The sequence below is a fragment of the Trachurus japonicus genome, chromosome 24, assembly GCF_045865225.1.
Source record: "Trachurus japonicus isolate A0001 chromosome 24, Traja_1.0".
Taxonomy (NCBI): domain Eukaryota; kingdom Metazoa; phylum Chordata; class Actinopteri; order Carangiformes; family Carangidae; genus Trachurus; species Trachurus japonicus.
In genome coordinates, this window is record NC_140930.1 from 30043050 (window position 1) to 30060256 (window position 17207).

General features: G+C 41.4%; 1 protein-coding gene across 1 annotated transcript in view; it reads left to right on the forward strand.

Moving 5' to 3' along the window:
• The first annotated feature begins 2716 nt into the window (after positions 1-2716).
• The window catches only part of disp1 (dispatched homolog 1 (Drosophila)), a 103889-nt gene continuing 89398 nt past the window's right edge, over positions 2717-17207 (forward strand). Inside the window, exons 1-2 of the mRNA XM_085770069.1 lie at positions 2717-2877; positions 4765-4846. The gene's annotated coding sequence lies outside the window, so the exon portion shown is untranslated. The remainder of the gene's footprint in view (positions 2878-4764; positions 4847-17207) is intronic.

A 17207-nucleotide genomic window follows, 5' to 3' on the forward strand; every position in this document is an offset into this window, starting at 1 on the left:
TTTTTTGCTGTGCTGTTTCTGCTTCATTTCAGCCTGCACCTGCTTTTGCCCCTGCAGAGTTCTTGCAGTTATTATCATTCTCTGTACACACTCCAGAGGAACTAGTTTGGTGACGCTATGTTGTTGCCTACTTTGATGCAAATCTACACTGTTTTTTTTTAATCCTTAAACCCACTGTTATGAGTTTTCATTAAGTAGGTGATGATATTTGCCTACAAATGAGCACATTATGATCCAAAGTTTTTGTCAGGTAAAACCTGATAGGCGATCATCACTCATCACTGCACTTTCATCCATAGGGCATGCTGGGAAAATCAGAGCAAGGCTAAAGTGAGTGACAAGTGCTCTGCTCTCCTGAGTCAGCCCTAATCTGCCACAGTGGAGGTGTTAAGTAGTCAGATGCATTTTAAAACATTTGTATTGCACAGTAGAATATGATTAACGTTAATGGTGTTAAAGCAGGAGCCTGTGACCTAACAGATGCATAATAGACTCACAGTGCTCATATAAAGTGCTTGTGATGCCATTTTTAGTCTCTTATATGAGATACACTATAGCACCACAGATTTTGTAAATGAGGTGTGAATGCTGCTATGCAGAATCTGTGGGATTTACTGTGCAGCCTAGAAGTCATACTGCCCCCATGTGACAACTATTGTTCAGAACTCATCCGAGGAGAAAGGATTAATCGGTTTGTACTTTACAGTGTGAGTGGTGTTGACTGTCTGTTTGGAGTGATCCGATGAATGCATATTACAGTTATACGTTATCTTTCATGGTTTTCAACAGTTCAGTTCAGCTAAATCATTGTAGCTACGGGGCAGAAACAAGCCAAGACTCTGTAATTGCAGTAAAATGATATTCACGTGGAGCTTTCATGTTCCTAATGTACTTCATCTGGATTCTTTACTGAAATCGCAGCAGTGAGCCAAATTGAATTCTATCCATAAATGATCCCCCCCATCAACTCAAAATAAAAATTCCTTTGAATTTGTTTTTTCTTAAAGCTCATGATAACCAGCCACACTTTCAGGCTTTATTTGGGAAAAACTCACAGTTGTAAATAGGTAAAATAAATATTCTACGATGTTTCTTTGACAGACCATCATAATACCTCTCATCCCTTTGCCCACTCACCGAGTAATGCAATTTACATCCCATCCACCCCTTTCTGTTATTTCCCTGATGATTTGTGAGTCTGCATGTGAGGAAAGAAAAATAGAGTAATTTCTTTTTTGTCTGAAGAAAGAAATATCACACTTATAAATGTCAAGGTCTCGCTCTTAGCACTGGGTGCTTTAAAATGAAATTAGATTGCTACCAACATGATGAGAACGTGGAGTGAAAGCAGTGGTAAATGTCAGATACAAACATCACATTTACAGGAGCATTGCAGGCACAAGATTTCTTTTTCATTCTTAATTTTATATCAATACTGTTTGTCAAGATAAACACATTTGCAATGAGGAAAAAGTGCCACAATCCACCATGCAAAGATTCTTGCTGTTGTGTGTTGTGTTAAAGTGGCTTTTGACCTTGGGCTGGTAGAGTAAAGCTCTGATTTCTCCCAGGAATACAGAGCTTTTCTCTGTGTTGGGGAAACTGCAAGATTACTGAATATGTTTTAATGCAGCACCATGAAGATGTCTCTGTGGACGACTGTTAATGCATTTTATCATAAACATTACTGTCCACAGGCTGACACAAGGCAGATGTAGGATGCAGAAGACATACACACACTTACACACACACAAATTCACAAGACATAATCATTGTGATGGTAAAACAAAGCCATGATGTGCTCACAACAGGCACTTTCACTTTTCAAACACAGGTAATTGCATTAATCATAACGATTGTCAGCGACAAGTAATACCTAGCAACACATCCATGATGATGTGATGCCATATTCATCTCCATTATATCAGTTCAGTAGAAACAATGTGTCCATAATAATGATACCAGTATGTATTGTGCTGTAATAATTCATAGGCTACAGCTGCTGGAACAAGACTGGACAGACTGTAAATGGGACAGATTTTTATGCCCTACGCCTAATGTACTGTCATCTAATGTACTTTTGAACAGCAGAGGGAACTATAACCATTTTAAAGGCTTGTAATTTCTCAGAGCCCTTTTAGTTTTGCCAAATCCCCCCCTCTTTTAGTTATTAGCTTGGCTTCTCTTGCCCTATCTTCTGCTCATTTACTGTGAGTTGCAAAATGCTTTTGTCAAGTGCTAAACGCCTGAATAGCAAAATGAAAGGTTATTTCTGCAACTTTTTTTTTTTTTTTTTTGCCAAACGCATGTTCAGTTCATTATAATGTGGCATCATATAGGCTATGCTATAGCCTATATACTTTTTTGCAAAGGCATGTTCAGTTTATTATATGGCATCATTTTTTTTTTTTTTTTTTGCAAGTGCATGTTCAGTTTATTGTAATGTGGCATCAAATATGTTTTTTAACGACCTTTATGATATATTATTAATGTTAGGCTATACACTGAGTTATATTTTCACATTCTACCCACTTTTTTTCACATTTATCCAGGGCCCTCCATGAAAAAACATGGCAATTATTCGATAAAAACGACTAGTCCTATATTAACAAAAATACTTGATCACTTTACAGACTGTCAGAGGCTGGAGTGCGCTGTCCCCTCCTAGTGTCCCTCGAAGTTCCCTACACTTTTTTTCGAGTGCAAACAGGAACTCAGTGCGCAGCTGCCCACTCAACATGGTTTGATGCTTGTATAGTGGGATACATCAGCATCCGGCAAAAAAAAAAAAAGCTACAGCGGAGGACTGGGATACTTTTCTTTTACCGCTGGAAGTGCTCACCGTGTGCTCTGCATTCACACCGGCCGGGTGCTGACGTGAGTATGCGGCCTGTGGCTGCGGGAGAAACAAACTGAGGCGGCAGCAGCAGCAGCAGCAGCAGCAGCAGCGCCGCTATTGTTTAGCCAGCTGTTTTGGTCAGGGGGAGGTTAGCTGGCTGCTAGCGGCGGCGGCGGCGGCTGCAGCCAGCTAACGTGAACTTAGCTATAGCTTGGTGAGAGCAAACAGCAGTAGCAGCAGCAGCAGGTTTGTTTGGGAGGGGGTGAAACGAAGCTGAATATCCAGAGTTTGGAGCTCTCCGTGTGAAGAGGAGAGAGTCTGCTTGAAAGCAGCGTATTCCAGGCTCCTGTAGTAAAGGTAAACGCTAGCTTAATTACACCTTGATAGGGTCAGCTGTGATTTGACATCAGGGCCGAGGCTGTAGTGATGTGACGTCCCTCAAACCTTCATCAAAAAACAAACAAACTCAAAGAGAACGACTGAGTTTAATACATATCCGTGTGTGTGTAGTGTTTTGATTCGCTTCCTTGCTACAACTGGTGGGAATAAATAGTATAAAATGTGTTTGTGTCTCAGTTTCCCATTCATAGTTTGCTGAAAACGTGCACCAAATAGCATCTTTGTCCATTAGGAAGTGTGCAGTGCTTCTACTAATTTTCCAGAAAGTGCTTTTAGCTGACTGGAATCAGAGCTCGGTCCATGCAGCTCTCTGGTTCAAAGAGAAGTTGCTCAACTCATTTATTTGAACACCTGCTTGTGTTGAGTTAGGAGTTGTGTTTGCTGGGAGGGGAAGTGTCAATCAGCTCCATGTTACTGGAGCAATTATCACTCCAGCACCTCCACTTCTCTATTGTTAACAGCTAAACTAAAGCCCATACTTTTTACTCCTTGTTCTCAACCTTGTTTGGTGATAGGATGTAATCTACAAAAGTCTTTTTCACATCCCCGAAACCACTCCCTAAATTAAATGTCCTGCTTGCCTTCAAACACTCCCAAATCTTAACATCAGCCAAATACTGGCTGGTGCCAAATATCCTATCATTATTTTTGATTTCAAGCGCTCCGGGGGGATATAATGAACCATTTAGATATTACAAGGCTTCAAGGTGGTTATATTGCAAATATTGAAATCGGTGGCCTCTTTGAAGGTGATATGAAATGACTGTTTAGAAACACTGTGATCTTTACCAAGTGAAAACTAATCCTTTTACTTTAACTTCTCAGAACAACATTGTCACACAAATTCCCCATTGCGTTCAATCAAAATGATAGCATATAAGTCAAGTTACCTTCTGTAACTTAATTTATAAGTGCAATGATCTTACATTTCTCACACACTAGGACTTGGGACATGTTTTGTGTAATTAGTTTGTTTTGAAAAAGTTTCTCTCATGCGCATTAGTGAAGTAATCCTCTGCTTATAGATTCTCAGCATCATGAACGTGACCAGCAGCTCTTGAGTCAAACAACAGTTTAGATGGTGGGAAATGAAACGCTAAGAGCACTGGGTTAGTGGGCTGGCTTGAGGGATATGGCTTCAACAACAGCACTGAATTAATGTTAAAGCTGCTGTTTCTGTTGGTAACCAGCATCATGATAAATGTCCAATCTCCCGCAGTTTCCTTAGTAAAGACGCTAGTGTAACTGTGTCTAATTATCTGGTCATATTCCATCATTATATGTGACTCATGTCTTCAGTTTGAATTTAAATACGTTTTAGATAGGGGTCAGAAAGCCTAGCGAATATGTTTTATTCTGAAAAGTCTCATCAGGTCAGACATTTTTCTACTTTGTTTAATTTAGGCCTTAGATAAATAAAAGTTTGAAGGTGGTCCACACTTGCGGGCGAAATGTTGTGGTTGAAATATTGACTGTGCTTGTGCAATGTTTTTCAGTGATTTCTTAATGCTGTTCTCCTATCACAGTTTCCTTGGAGGCTGCCAGGTGTGATCATCGTGTTGCTGTTAGAAACAGGAGGAAACACAGAACTCATCCCAAGAACTTCCAGTAAGTGTCTGCAGCAAACACTTCCCAGACTCACACCCACACCGCTAATAAACGCACATGGAGCATAACACCCATGACTATGAATGATGTTTCACACATCATTTTCCAAAATGAGCATAAGCACAGGGATATATTGACAAATTACACACAAACCTGTTTTGGCCATGTGCTAGAAGCTGCTTGAAAGCGTGTTAACTGCTTTTACGGCTGTTTTTTTAAGGGATCAGTCATGGCAAACAGTATAGCCTGCAGCTGGGCTTTTCTCGCTCTAGATACCATACTGTCTTGAAATGCTTTTTTTGGACATGCCACTAGGGGGCACTCTTATGCTTTTTATTCCCCCAAGTTTGCCCAGTAGTGCACATTGACCAGCAAGATGCACTGGTGAGCTCTTCGTTCATGATTAGAAAAATGTAACATAGGCATGGTCACACAAATTACAAACCAAAAGCTGTAAGGAGGTAAATTTGTGGCTGACATTTCTTTATGAGCTATATGGATGCATGCCTTTACACCAGTGATTTTCAACCTTTGGGTCGGGGCCCCACGTGTGGTCGCCTGGAATTCAAACTGGGTCGCCTGAAATGTCTAGTAATTGATGATTAAAAAATACAGATTTAAAAAAAACAAACTAATTATTATCCTTTTTTAAATTATGATTTTAAAACACCACACATAATCTTAAACAACTGTATCTATACTTTCACTTTCTCGAATATAAATCAAGTTCAAATAAAATGCAGCATATAAAAATATCTGAGCTGGCGCATCTTGATTTGTGATGTCAAAATGGGGTCAAAAAGGTTGGAAAACCACTGCTTTACACACTTAATGCTAAGTGACCATAAATCCTTTCACCAATTAGAAAAGGTGATACCAACCATTTGGCTCTTCTTAAACTCTTCGTCTAAAGGGCAGCTGGAGTGTTAAATGCTTCCATTAACAGTTTATGTTCAGAGGTTATTTATTATACAGAACAAAAATGAAAAAAAAGTTCTTTGTTAACCCAACTGAGGCAGAAACACCTATTACATGTTTAATAAATATCAGTCAATAAATCAAATCAATAAACCCCCCTGGTCTTTTACCCATGAAAGGGTTATTGCATACACATCCACTGGCTTGTTCAACATACAGTTTTAGTACAGCAATTAGTCAACTGCTGTTCAAGGAAATGGCTCGGTTATTTATGTAAAATGGCCATGTTGTGATTTGTTGTTTTCTTTTTTATGTAGCAGTAAAGAACTGGAGCTTATGCACAGAGCAGTTATTTGTTCACTTTCTGCAATTTAAAAAGCAACTGCAGCCTGTAACTGAGCCAAGTCTGGCCTGCTGATTGCTTCAAATAAATGTGTCCCAGTCTCAAATCTACTGCTTTGACTGTGCCCATGTTGAACACATACATTTTCTTTTAACTAGAATTTCTTTTTTCTAGAACTTTCCTCCCTCCCTGTCACCCCTCACCATCTCTATCTGGTTGTTATATCTATGCCCCCCCCCCTTACTCTCTTCCCCCTAAATGTCTCTGAATCCCTCCATCCTGGCCTTCCTGCTCCTATGAACAACTGGCCAGGACAGCTGGCTTTAACAGCTGCTTGTCATCTCATTTTTGGCCTGTCTCCATCTGGACAAGTTTTCCCATAGAGCTTCTCTTTTGTAAGCCAGTCATTCTGTTTCTAAATCAGTCTTTGTGCTATCTTTGTGTCACCGCCATTCAGCGAAAATGTACGCTAAAACCAAAATCCAGAGTTTCTCTTATTGTGCCTCTTGAAGCTGGAAGCTTTTTACGATGCCTCCTTTCGCTCCTGTGACCTGAATCTGTCGGCAAAATCTGCTGCGTCTTATAGAAAATGTCCTCTATTGGAAAAAAGTAACATTGAACAAAAATGTCTAGTTTCTGCATCAGCATCCGTTGTGTCATCATCACCATTTCTTTGTTTCTCACTTGCCTCCATTTATCAACATTACCTTATGCTGACGACACTGGGACTCATCTCTTTTTGCCTCGGAATGAGTCCCATGTGTCATCTGTGCCTGGTCTGATTCGTCTTTTGTCCATCTGCTGATAATGTATTGTAATCTCTCCTACAGTAATTGTTCTGGCATTCAGATGAGGGGAAATGTACCCTGGGTAGTAGCAGTAAAAGGGGAAAGATTTTTCTGTTTGGAAAAAAAAAGGCTTTGAAAGGCCTGTAAGACCTGTTTGAGCTTTACAATCTGCATTTGTACCCATAGGTCATGGATTATTGATCAATCTCATGGATAAATATGCAAAATGAAACAGATTAAAAGTTCTTCCTCAAAAAGTAATACATTCTTCATAGATACAGTGGAACCATGCAACATTTGTATTTCAAATGCAGAGGAGTAGAAGATGAGTAAAAGATAATACTCAAGTAAAGATACAGTGGAAAATATACTGAAGTATAGTAGTTGGTGCCCATCCCTGAAAAAAGGTATACGTCTGAGAAGGCCTGGAAACCTTCTCAGTGTATTTAAAGGGATAGTTCAACATTTTTTGCAAATTTGCCCATTGCCATAATCCCTATAATCAGTGCATGTTGTTTTGAGATCTGCGGGGCAGAGACGTGAGCTGCTCAGTGAACACAATGGAGGTGAATGGTACAGGTCATCTGTTCCTCATCAAACTCATCAAATACACAAATCAACAAACGCTCTCGTGGACAAGTTGTGACCTGCACATTCACCACACTATGAAATAATCATGTATAATGATGTAACGTTATGAAACATGAAGCAAATACTCTACTTACTACTACTACTCCTTACTCTCAAATACTTACTTGCTTTTGAAATGACTCCGGCCAGCAGTCGTGTCTGGAATGTAGTTCCGGCTACGCATTTGCCTCGAAAACAACTCAGTCTCATAATGTTATATGATTATTTCATAGCGCGGTGAAGGTGCAGGTCACAACTTGTCCCAAGAGAGCGTTTTGGAGTTTTGTGTATTTGATGAGTTTTGAGGAACAGGTGACCTGTACCGTTCACCTCCATTGTGTTCACTGAGCAGCTCGCGTCTTTGCCCCTATGATTATAGAGAATGTGGCAACAGGTGAATTTGCCAAAATGTTGAACTATCCCTTTAAATGTATCGCTGCCATTACAACAGTATAAGAGAAACAGAGAGATGAGGGTGAGAACTAATTGGCAGAGATTAAACCTATTGTAACTTTCAGCTTTAATTCCCTAGGATTGGAGTTTGCAGTTGAGGGATTGAGCCATCAAACGGCTGCGTGACCTGAGTGACCCGTTGTCCGGTCGCTGATGTGCAGTTGTTGGTATTGTAATTTATCTAGCCCCGCTACGAGCTGCTGTCCCGGTCTCTCCCTCCTCGGGGTGGCACAGAGGTTAATCAGGCCGGGAGCTGGTTGCCACTGGAGGCATGACTGCACACTTGCTGTCTATAATTCAAACTGTTGCGCTCGCATTCTTTTGATGTTGAGCTGAAGGATGGAGAGGGCGGGTGGATCCCGCGGACCATGGCACCAGCATGCCTAATCTCTGTCTGTCTGTGTAGAGACTTCAAACTGCTACACAGTATGGATTTGTGTCTCCTGGCGCTGACAGGCCACTGAGAGACAGAGAGAGAGAGAGAGATGTTCTCCCAGCTCTGAGGAGACGGAGCCTTTCACCATCAGGCTTGTCGGGGACGTGGATTTAGATCAGACTGAGATAAATATTTTGCTTTCAGTAAGGATGAAATCCAACTCAGGACTCAAATTTCAAAGTTTTAGTCCTGGGCTGGGGGACAATGGTCAACTATAGCCTGCGAAAAGATTTAGAATATCAACATATTTTACAAAAGGTCACACTGAGGACAAGAGAAAGATTACAGACAGTACACACACATTATGATAGATGGAGACATAGTGAGTAATAAACCCAACAGACTGTAATGAGAGGATTAAAACAAACAGATGTTGAACTTTTCGTGTTAGACAAAGTAAACAGGTTGTAAACTCAACTCGACTCCATGCTCCCAGACTGTATATGCTCTTTAGGTACCAGGCCTCCTAAACTGAAACTGAAGAAATGATTCTCTCTCTGACCGACCTGTTGTCGTCTGCCGTGTCTTCACGTCACCTTGTCGTATGGTTCCAGCTCCCACTGAACCTCATTGCAGGGGATTCCATGAAAAGGCCCCAGGTATGTAGGTTTCCACAGGTGGAAATGAGCTATTGGTCAGGCTGGGTGTTTCAACATCAACTGTAGTATGTGTGTGTGAGCAGGCAGTGTAGGGAGATTATTTTTGTGAAGTGATTCATGTTGCAAGTTTCCAGCTATTGATGGATTGATGGGTTGGCCTGAGAAAAAAGAAAAATACAGAAATGAAGCCGTATAAGGCATATGGGGGTTGAGAAGATTTAAGACACCGATTAGATTCAGTGGCTTGAATTGAAACTGGAAACGCTGAAAAGCTGAAGAGGAAACCGTAGAAAAGTTGGAGGAAGTTTGAATAAAATTTATTTATTAGTTGATTAAAGAGAAAAATTGGATTTGATGCTAAATTCAGTGCAGCATGTCGTGTTTTGAGTTCAAACTTCCAGTCGGTAAGAGAAGAATTCAGAGAAACACAGTTTCCATCGGGATGTCAGGGGTAGAAAGTTATAGAAAAGGAGCTAATCTTTGCCTGCACATTTGTCTTGAACCTCAGTACATAGGGAGGATAAATAAAAGGATGACTAATAGAAATAAATACGGTGTAGGTGAGTTTCGCATTCACTCTGAGCTGAAAATAGATGTTTTTATTCAGACCTAAGCAACTGAGTCACCAGAGGACTTTCTTAAATTGTTTTGACTACGGACGCAAGATTTGTCTACTGACTTCCTCCATCTCTTTCTTTCTCCCTCTCTCTCACACACACATGCATGCACACACTCGTGCATACCGTGTAATTTAGTGCAAGTATAGCGGAAATTCAGCATGCAGGCTGCAGCTGCCACACCCTTCATTTTTATCTCTTGTAATAGAGGAATTAAAGCTCAGCTCTCCCACAGTTCTGCCCTCTCTGGCTCATTTCTCCTTTAAAGAGCCAGGTTTTTGGGGTTCAGCTTCCTCACACCAAGTTGATTATCTCACAGACAAGATATTTGAAATGACACCCAGCTATAAAGAAGTGCAGAATGCTCAAGCACGATGATTACAGGCCATCTTTGACTTGGAGCTGGATTGAAGCTTTGGACGGATCCTGTTGAGCCTGAGCAGACAAAGGCACAGATCCCATCATAGCATCTCGGAGACCATCCATTACATCAGCTCCTATCTTTGCGTCTTTATGGACCTGGTAACTGAAAGCAGGCCGCCCGATGGGCCCTTTTCCTTCCACGTCGCCGGCTTTAGATTAAAGAAATCGATAGCGCCTGCTGCTCCTCAAAAAGCACATGTGAAATATTACGGTCTCTGGCCACTGCACTCTGCTTTCAGCTCTCTGACCCGAGGAGGGCCCTGTGTGGGAAGAAGCAACCCCCTGCCTCTGTCTTTTGCATCACCCGGACCCCGGAGCCCTGTCATATCGCTGCCTGCACCACAGCTGTCACTGTTTGTATATATGATATAGTGACGGATGCTGAAAAGGAACAGGTGTTGCGTATTAGTGCCACTATTTTATTCTACTGCCCTTGGAAAAAAAAAAAAAGTGGACTGCAGTCGATAGAGTTGTCAGAGTGTATCATTGTAATATATGGCGATCTGACTTTTAAACCCAGCTTTGCTACAAGGCATCATCCTGACTGTTTTTTTTTCCTAAGGAAAAGGAAGAGGCACAGAGGGAAAAATGAATTAATGTGGTTCAGGTGGACTGACCCCGAAGACAGATCAGAAACATGGGAATGTCTTTGAACGTCGACCCTCTTCTGTCCGGCTGTCTCTCCTCGCTAAGTTTTATTGGTCTGTATTGAGTTTGTAGGACTATCAACCGCAGATGGAAACTTTGCCATATATGGTTTTGACATGTATGTCTCATATATTTGTCAGAGGACTTTTACTCCACAGTGCTGTCTTGATTATTTCCTGAACAATCGCTTAACTAAGACTGATTTTCTTTTTCTTACATTGGAGTGTTCAGCAACACTGTCTGTCGTACAATATCTTCATGAGCTGAGCATAAATCTCAACGCTGGATTCGAGGCCATAAGCTACCTGTGCTTTCCTAACCTAACCTGCTGCTGTACCCAGACATTTTATTTATTCTAAGGGCCATCACTCACATACCTGCTGCTTAAAGGGAAAGTTCAACATTTTGGCAAATTGGCCCATTGCCATAATCCCTATAGTCATAGCAGTAGGTTTTGGAGTTGTTGGATTGTGTATTTGATGAGTTTGATGAGGGAAACCAAGAAATTCCATTAGCCTCCGTAGCGTAGCTCTGAGCAGCTGGCGTCTCTGCTCCGCCATTCTAAAAAATAGCTTGCACCGACAATTAAAGGTAACGAATCTACTGCTATGACTATAGGGATTATGGCAATGGGCCACTTTGTCAACATGTTGAACTATCCCTTTAATATTCTATGGCTTTGTGTGAACACATTTTTTAATCCTTCGCCTTGCACGGGCCTAGAGAACACAGTTTGGCCTCCCTCACCTCATCAGTCTTGGTTTGTGTGTGTGTGAGACAGAGTCAGAGTGTAAGCGAGTGGGTTGCTTCACTGCATCTTTCCTTGGTTGTGTAGCTCCGGAGACAAATCTCCACAGACAGGGGCCTGCTTCCCCCACAGAGAACAGCCTCATTAGGATTTGTTGCACAAACTGGAGAATGTTGACTGACTTAGGGAGGAACAAGGCCGTCTCCCTCCCAGGGACACATGTTCCTCGCTGCGGCCTGACCCTGGAGCTCTGGGCCTTGTCCAATCGCATTTGGCTCATATGCCTCCGGGCCAGGGGCTCTGTTACCCCTGGACTAACCTCACGCTCCCTCACCCAGACATGTATGCAAAACTGAGCTTAAGGTTTTAATACAGAGAGGCTTGTTGAGGCAACATAGAGGGCTGATGTTACCGTCACAAGGTATGAAGTGGAGTAAACATTGCACCTTGTGCTGGCCCTGTGTTATTTGAAATCAAAGTTAAGTAGAACAAGATCTCTGTGGTGTGTTAAGAGTCAGGTGGCTCATCTGAAGGCAGCTTGTGAAAAAAAAATCACGTAGCATAGGAACTGTTCAGTCTGGTTCTTCATTGATACAAATTGTCTCATTTAAGATAAACCAGCACACTTTCAATCATTTGCAGTTGCAGAACATTTTGGTTGACAGAAGCTGGTCAATATCTTCTCTGTCCATTCTGATGCATTGTGTACCTGGAGTCACAACGATCTACAATGTTAGAAGTTGGACTGCATTATATCAGCAGAATGTGTGATGTGTGATGAAACTATTCAATATTTTTTTTTGTGATAAATTTTTATTTATTTCATTTGCTTTGGTGTAAACGTTACCAAAGAGTCCATACAGATCATTATTAAACATACAAACAACAAAACCCCCAAATAACTACCAATCATACAACACAAGACAAGGACACAAAAGAAAAACAAACAAATAAGCAAAAAAGCCAAGGGAAAGCTTTGAGGGCAGAGGTTAAGGCAATCATGTACATATCCTCAATTCTCCATAATAGTAGGCTATGTTATCTGTGGAAGCAGAAATGTTTTGATCTTTTCTCTTCCCTTTTCTAGTACTGCTACATTCACCTGTTTGGCACTATGTATTTTTGCAACTGAAATTTTAAAGTTTAAAGGGACAGTATGTGACATTTACCCCCATCTAGCGGTGCGGTTGCATGTCGGCACGTATTCTTGCTGTTGCGTTTACGTAAACTCGGGCAGAAGTCAGAAAAACAACACACGCTGCATGTATCAGGATAAACAAGCCTCTATGTAAACAAACGGTCCGCCAGCACGAGGCAAAACAATACAGGCGTGACAATATGTTGTCATGGCGATGTCGTATTGTTTACCTGACCCACGTTTTACCGGCTTTCTCTCGTCGAGTAAAATAACATCCAGTCGGTTTGCCGACGGCGTCACTCACGGCGTCATTCAGGTGTCTGACTGCACCTGAAGGCAACACCAGTGCCTCCGTCCTTCCTCACACTAGCCTACACGGTGGTGACAGTTTTAACAGGCGCTGTCTGGAAAACTTTCTCCCCGAGCCGAGAAGCTCCGGTGGCCCGAGTTTGTGGTTACTTACAGCCACGGTGACACTGAACGTAAAACATGGCGATTCAACATGGCAGAGAAGGTTCGGTGAACCCCCCCCTGTATGTTTGTAACGACTTGTAACATCTCATTCTAAGGTACGAGAAAGCGCTCGTTTGTATGCGGGCGCGATTCCACTTCAGTGAAATATGTATTTATGAAAGCGATATTTGATTTTTGTCAATAAAAAGCCAATAAAGTCCCATACTGTCCCTTTAAGATATCCCCAACAGATGTGAGCCATTGTGGGATGTTGAGTATATCGGGTTGCTTCCATCTGATAGCTACCATGTTTTTTGTTGCAGTGATGCCAGCTAGGAGAATGCAGCGGTTGGGAACTGAAAGATGACAATCAGAATCATCATTTAACAAAATCAGCGGTGTAAAAGTAGGGTTAGGGAGAGTTTTGCCGATAATGGAGGACAACAGTCAATATTGAGATGACATTATCATTTGTGATCAAGTATCAAGTGTGCATATTATACATTTCCAGAGTCTGTCTGCTTTAATATAGGTACCCTGAACACTGAGTAACCTATGTCAACTGAATAGAAAATATTTTGAGTATATACAATTTTGTTTTTTCTTTTTTTTTTTTCCTTCTTATATTCACTATAATTACTCAGTTGATTGTTACTTTTTTCTACACATTTTTCGTTACCATTTAATTATTCCTTATTTTCTTGTCTTTATTTGTAATAAATTTGGTTTTTGATTATGTTCTTCATGGGTGAGGTTGTCATACAGTATAAGCCCATTTGGGTTTCATACCTCCCCTCCACACATCCCAATCATAGTAATTGTTCATACTATTTTAAATGATATGTTCGTGCAAAAAAAAAAAAAAGTTTACACATTGCACATGAAAAACCACTCAATTAAACAGAACATTAATTTACCCCTCAGTGCCTCATCTATCCTCTTAGCTCCTCTTGCTACTAAATTAACACCAATTAACCTGCAGAAGGTGAGGGGAGCTGGGGGCTAAGGCCTTGTCCACACGGAAATGGAGCATTTCCAAAAGAATTCCAAGCAGACGTGTTTCAGACACTTCTGTCACCAAACAAACAAAGAGCACATTGTTGAGGATTATTAACCCAGGCATACTTTTGTTCGGAAAAACCAGTAACTTATGGTTTCCACAACGAACTCTAGACATACACAACCTTTCAGTAGGTCTTAGTTAGTCATACCCATCACATAAAGGATTACTTTGTAATGGTACTATAAATTAGATTAGTCTTCGAAAATGAACATTACCATACTTAAACTATGAGCCACTGATTAGTGTAGAGAAATGGAGATGCTTTAATGGTTTTAGTAGTATAGTTCAAATAGTTTTGACCAGTGTTGATTCTGTTGTACTATCATGTCGTCAGTGCAGCTGTTGGTCTAAGTCTTTTGCGAAAGTGAGGATATAACAGTTTCTGGTCAAGATCTATATAATAAGCACCTTTTACAGAGTGCGTAATGTTAGAGGGTTAACAGATGTCTTTGGGTTTTGCATTCTGCATTGCACATTTTCAAGCCACATCATGATGAGTCATTGTAAGGCAGAGGTAAAGCTTTTTAATTATGCAGACAGGCCACCTCAATCTACTTTATAGGGTTGTGTTCACAACTGGATGTAATATCATTGTCAGTCATGTTTGGCATTGACAGCCAGAGATCTGATTAAAAAGGCTGGATGGTTAATGAAATGGCCTATACTGCAGTTCCTCTGGGCAGCGCACAGAGACAGTTTCACCTTCACCTTGGATTAGCAAATGGAGAAAACCAAAGATTGATGTACAGGAATACCGTAAACGGCAATATCATGGGGGAAAAAAAAAGTTGTTGTTGTGCACAGTGATGTGGATGGTCCACCTCTGTTGAATCAACTCTGTTCTCTCTCTCTCTCTCCCTCCACGTCCGCCTCCAACCGTGACTCCCACCACCTTCCTGTTTCTCACAGCACACAGAGGATATGGTGAAGGTGCTGTGAAGTCTTGCTCTCCGTCAGCGCATTAGTGTTGAATGGTTGAAAGGGCTCATTCCCCTCCCCATAGGAACTGCTGTGAGCCAATGTTGAGTAATGCCGGACATATGGAATATGTAACTCGCCACCGAGTCTCTGGGACTCTCAGCAGCTAGCCTCTGATTTCCAGCAGACCTTGTCTCGTTGACTTAATGTAGCTCTCCACCAAGATAGGGCCAGGTTCAAAAGTATTTCATTTTTTAACAGATCCTTTATACTGTTCCCTTTTGATGTCTGTGATTAAGAAAGTACTTTTCCTTTCGTGTTCTATCCTGTTTTACCTCACTAGGTAATGGTGGGCAAACAGAAACAACACTCAAATCAGTCACCTTGAGAGCTCTGTTCTGGTCCACTCGGCTTAGTTCAAATGCAAGATGCGTGCAGAGGAGCAAGAAAGAGAGGAGAACAAAAAAGTGTGACTGAGTCCACCACTGCTTCTCTGAACTCTGATAAAAAAATCAAAAATTCAAGTGATGACATGTTTTACTGGCTGCACTAAGAATTTAGTTGACTTTGGCATACACAGTTGGATCAATGTCCTGTTCCTCAGACTGTGATTATACTGATGGACAAATACAGGCCCTGCCAGCTGACTCATCAACAGGTACAGAGTACAGCAGGCCTTTAAAACCGGGCCGTTAAAAAAGAACAACAAGCTCATAACACTTGCTCGTTTGTTTTAATTCTTGCAGTGTGTACCTTCTCTGAGCATCTCAGACGGCGGCTTGACAGACCGTTAACAGGAGATTGCCTCAAAGGGCGTGTTCCGCTGCCGGTCAAGAAGCGAGAAAAAAGTTTTTTGCAGTCACTTGAGTGCTGCATGGATGACGTATTTGTATAGGCTAAACCGGAAAGTTGGCGTCATCCTCGATCTCTTGACAAAAAAGCCAGTTGCTTTGGGCAGGAAATAAGCTCTGTCATGAACACAAGTTTATGATAATGCCGTGTTTTGTTCAAGAGGATAATCGACACAAATCGTATGATTTTGAGGCCTAAATTCAATGGGTCTCATTCATGAAACGTGAGTAAATCTGTGTGTAGATTTGCACATAAAAGCTCACCCTACTAAAACTCTACTCCGGATTCATGAACGGTGCGGGAAACTCAGATTTGATCGTAAACACGTGTGTAACTTCATGAATGCCAACCCATCGTAAACTAACAAAACGCCCCCGGTGATCAGCAATTAACATAGATCTCCATACATGAATAGCCATATAAGGAGATCCTGACCACCATATTAGGAGGAAGGTGCATCCTGCTCACCTGCAGCCATGACGCAAACGAGGAAAGAGGGAGAGAGAAAAAAATAGAGATCACGGATCGAAGTCATTTTGGGTGAAGTGGAGTCCAGAAAAATATTTAATTCTCTTCTGTTAGTAGTGGTGTGACTGGGACAGGTCAAAGGCGTGGAGGGAAGAAACATATTTAGTGAATTAAGTATCCTTGGTTTATTAAGAAGTAAAGCCAGAATAGTTCGATATGAAACATGGAAAAAAAAACAAAAAAACACATAACTACAGAGCTACAGCAGCGACGGGAGGGGGAGGTTCTTCACAGCCTCAGCTGTAGAGGAGCATGGTTGTATGAACACATTAAGTTATATAGGCAGGTTATATTCTTACAGAAGCACCAGCCATCTGTCACAGCTCCATCCAAACCGGTGCTGACTGCGCTACTGCGCAGGGTGAAGTGTGCGTCCACCGAGCGTTTAGCAACACAAAAAAGTTTTTCAGATTATTATCATCATAAAATGGAGCCTTGATGTGTTTGTGCGTGTCCGATCCCTAAAACGTCTCTCTCTCCAAATATTTCTAATTGTTTGTCATGTTTAAATTACATGTTTCAAAGGTGTCGGCGTATTTTGAACATGAGAGAGAGTAATACGGATTAAAATTGTAATTTTCAACAGTAACAAGCAGTATTTATTTGCATTCCTACATTTACACAAGCGCTACACACAGTCCGGAGCAGGTGTAGATTTTGTGAGTAGCTACGAAAAAATCAGCACTACTAAAAGATTGATGAATGCGGAAATCCACGTAAATTTGCGCTGCTCAGGGTTTACACACAAATCCGTGCTGCTCACGTTTCATGAATGAGACCCATCAAGCACAAGTGAAAAGTTAAGT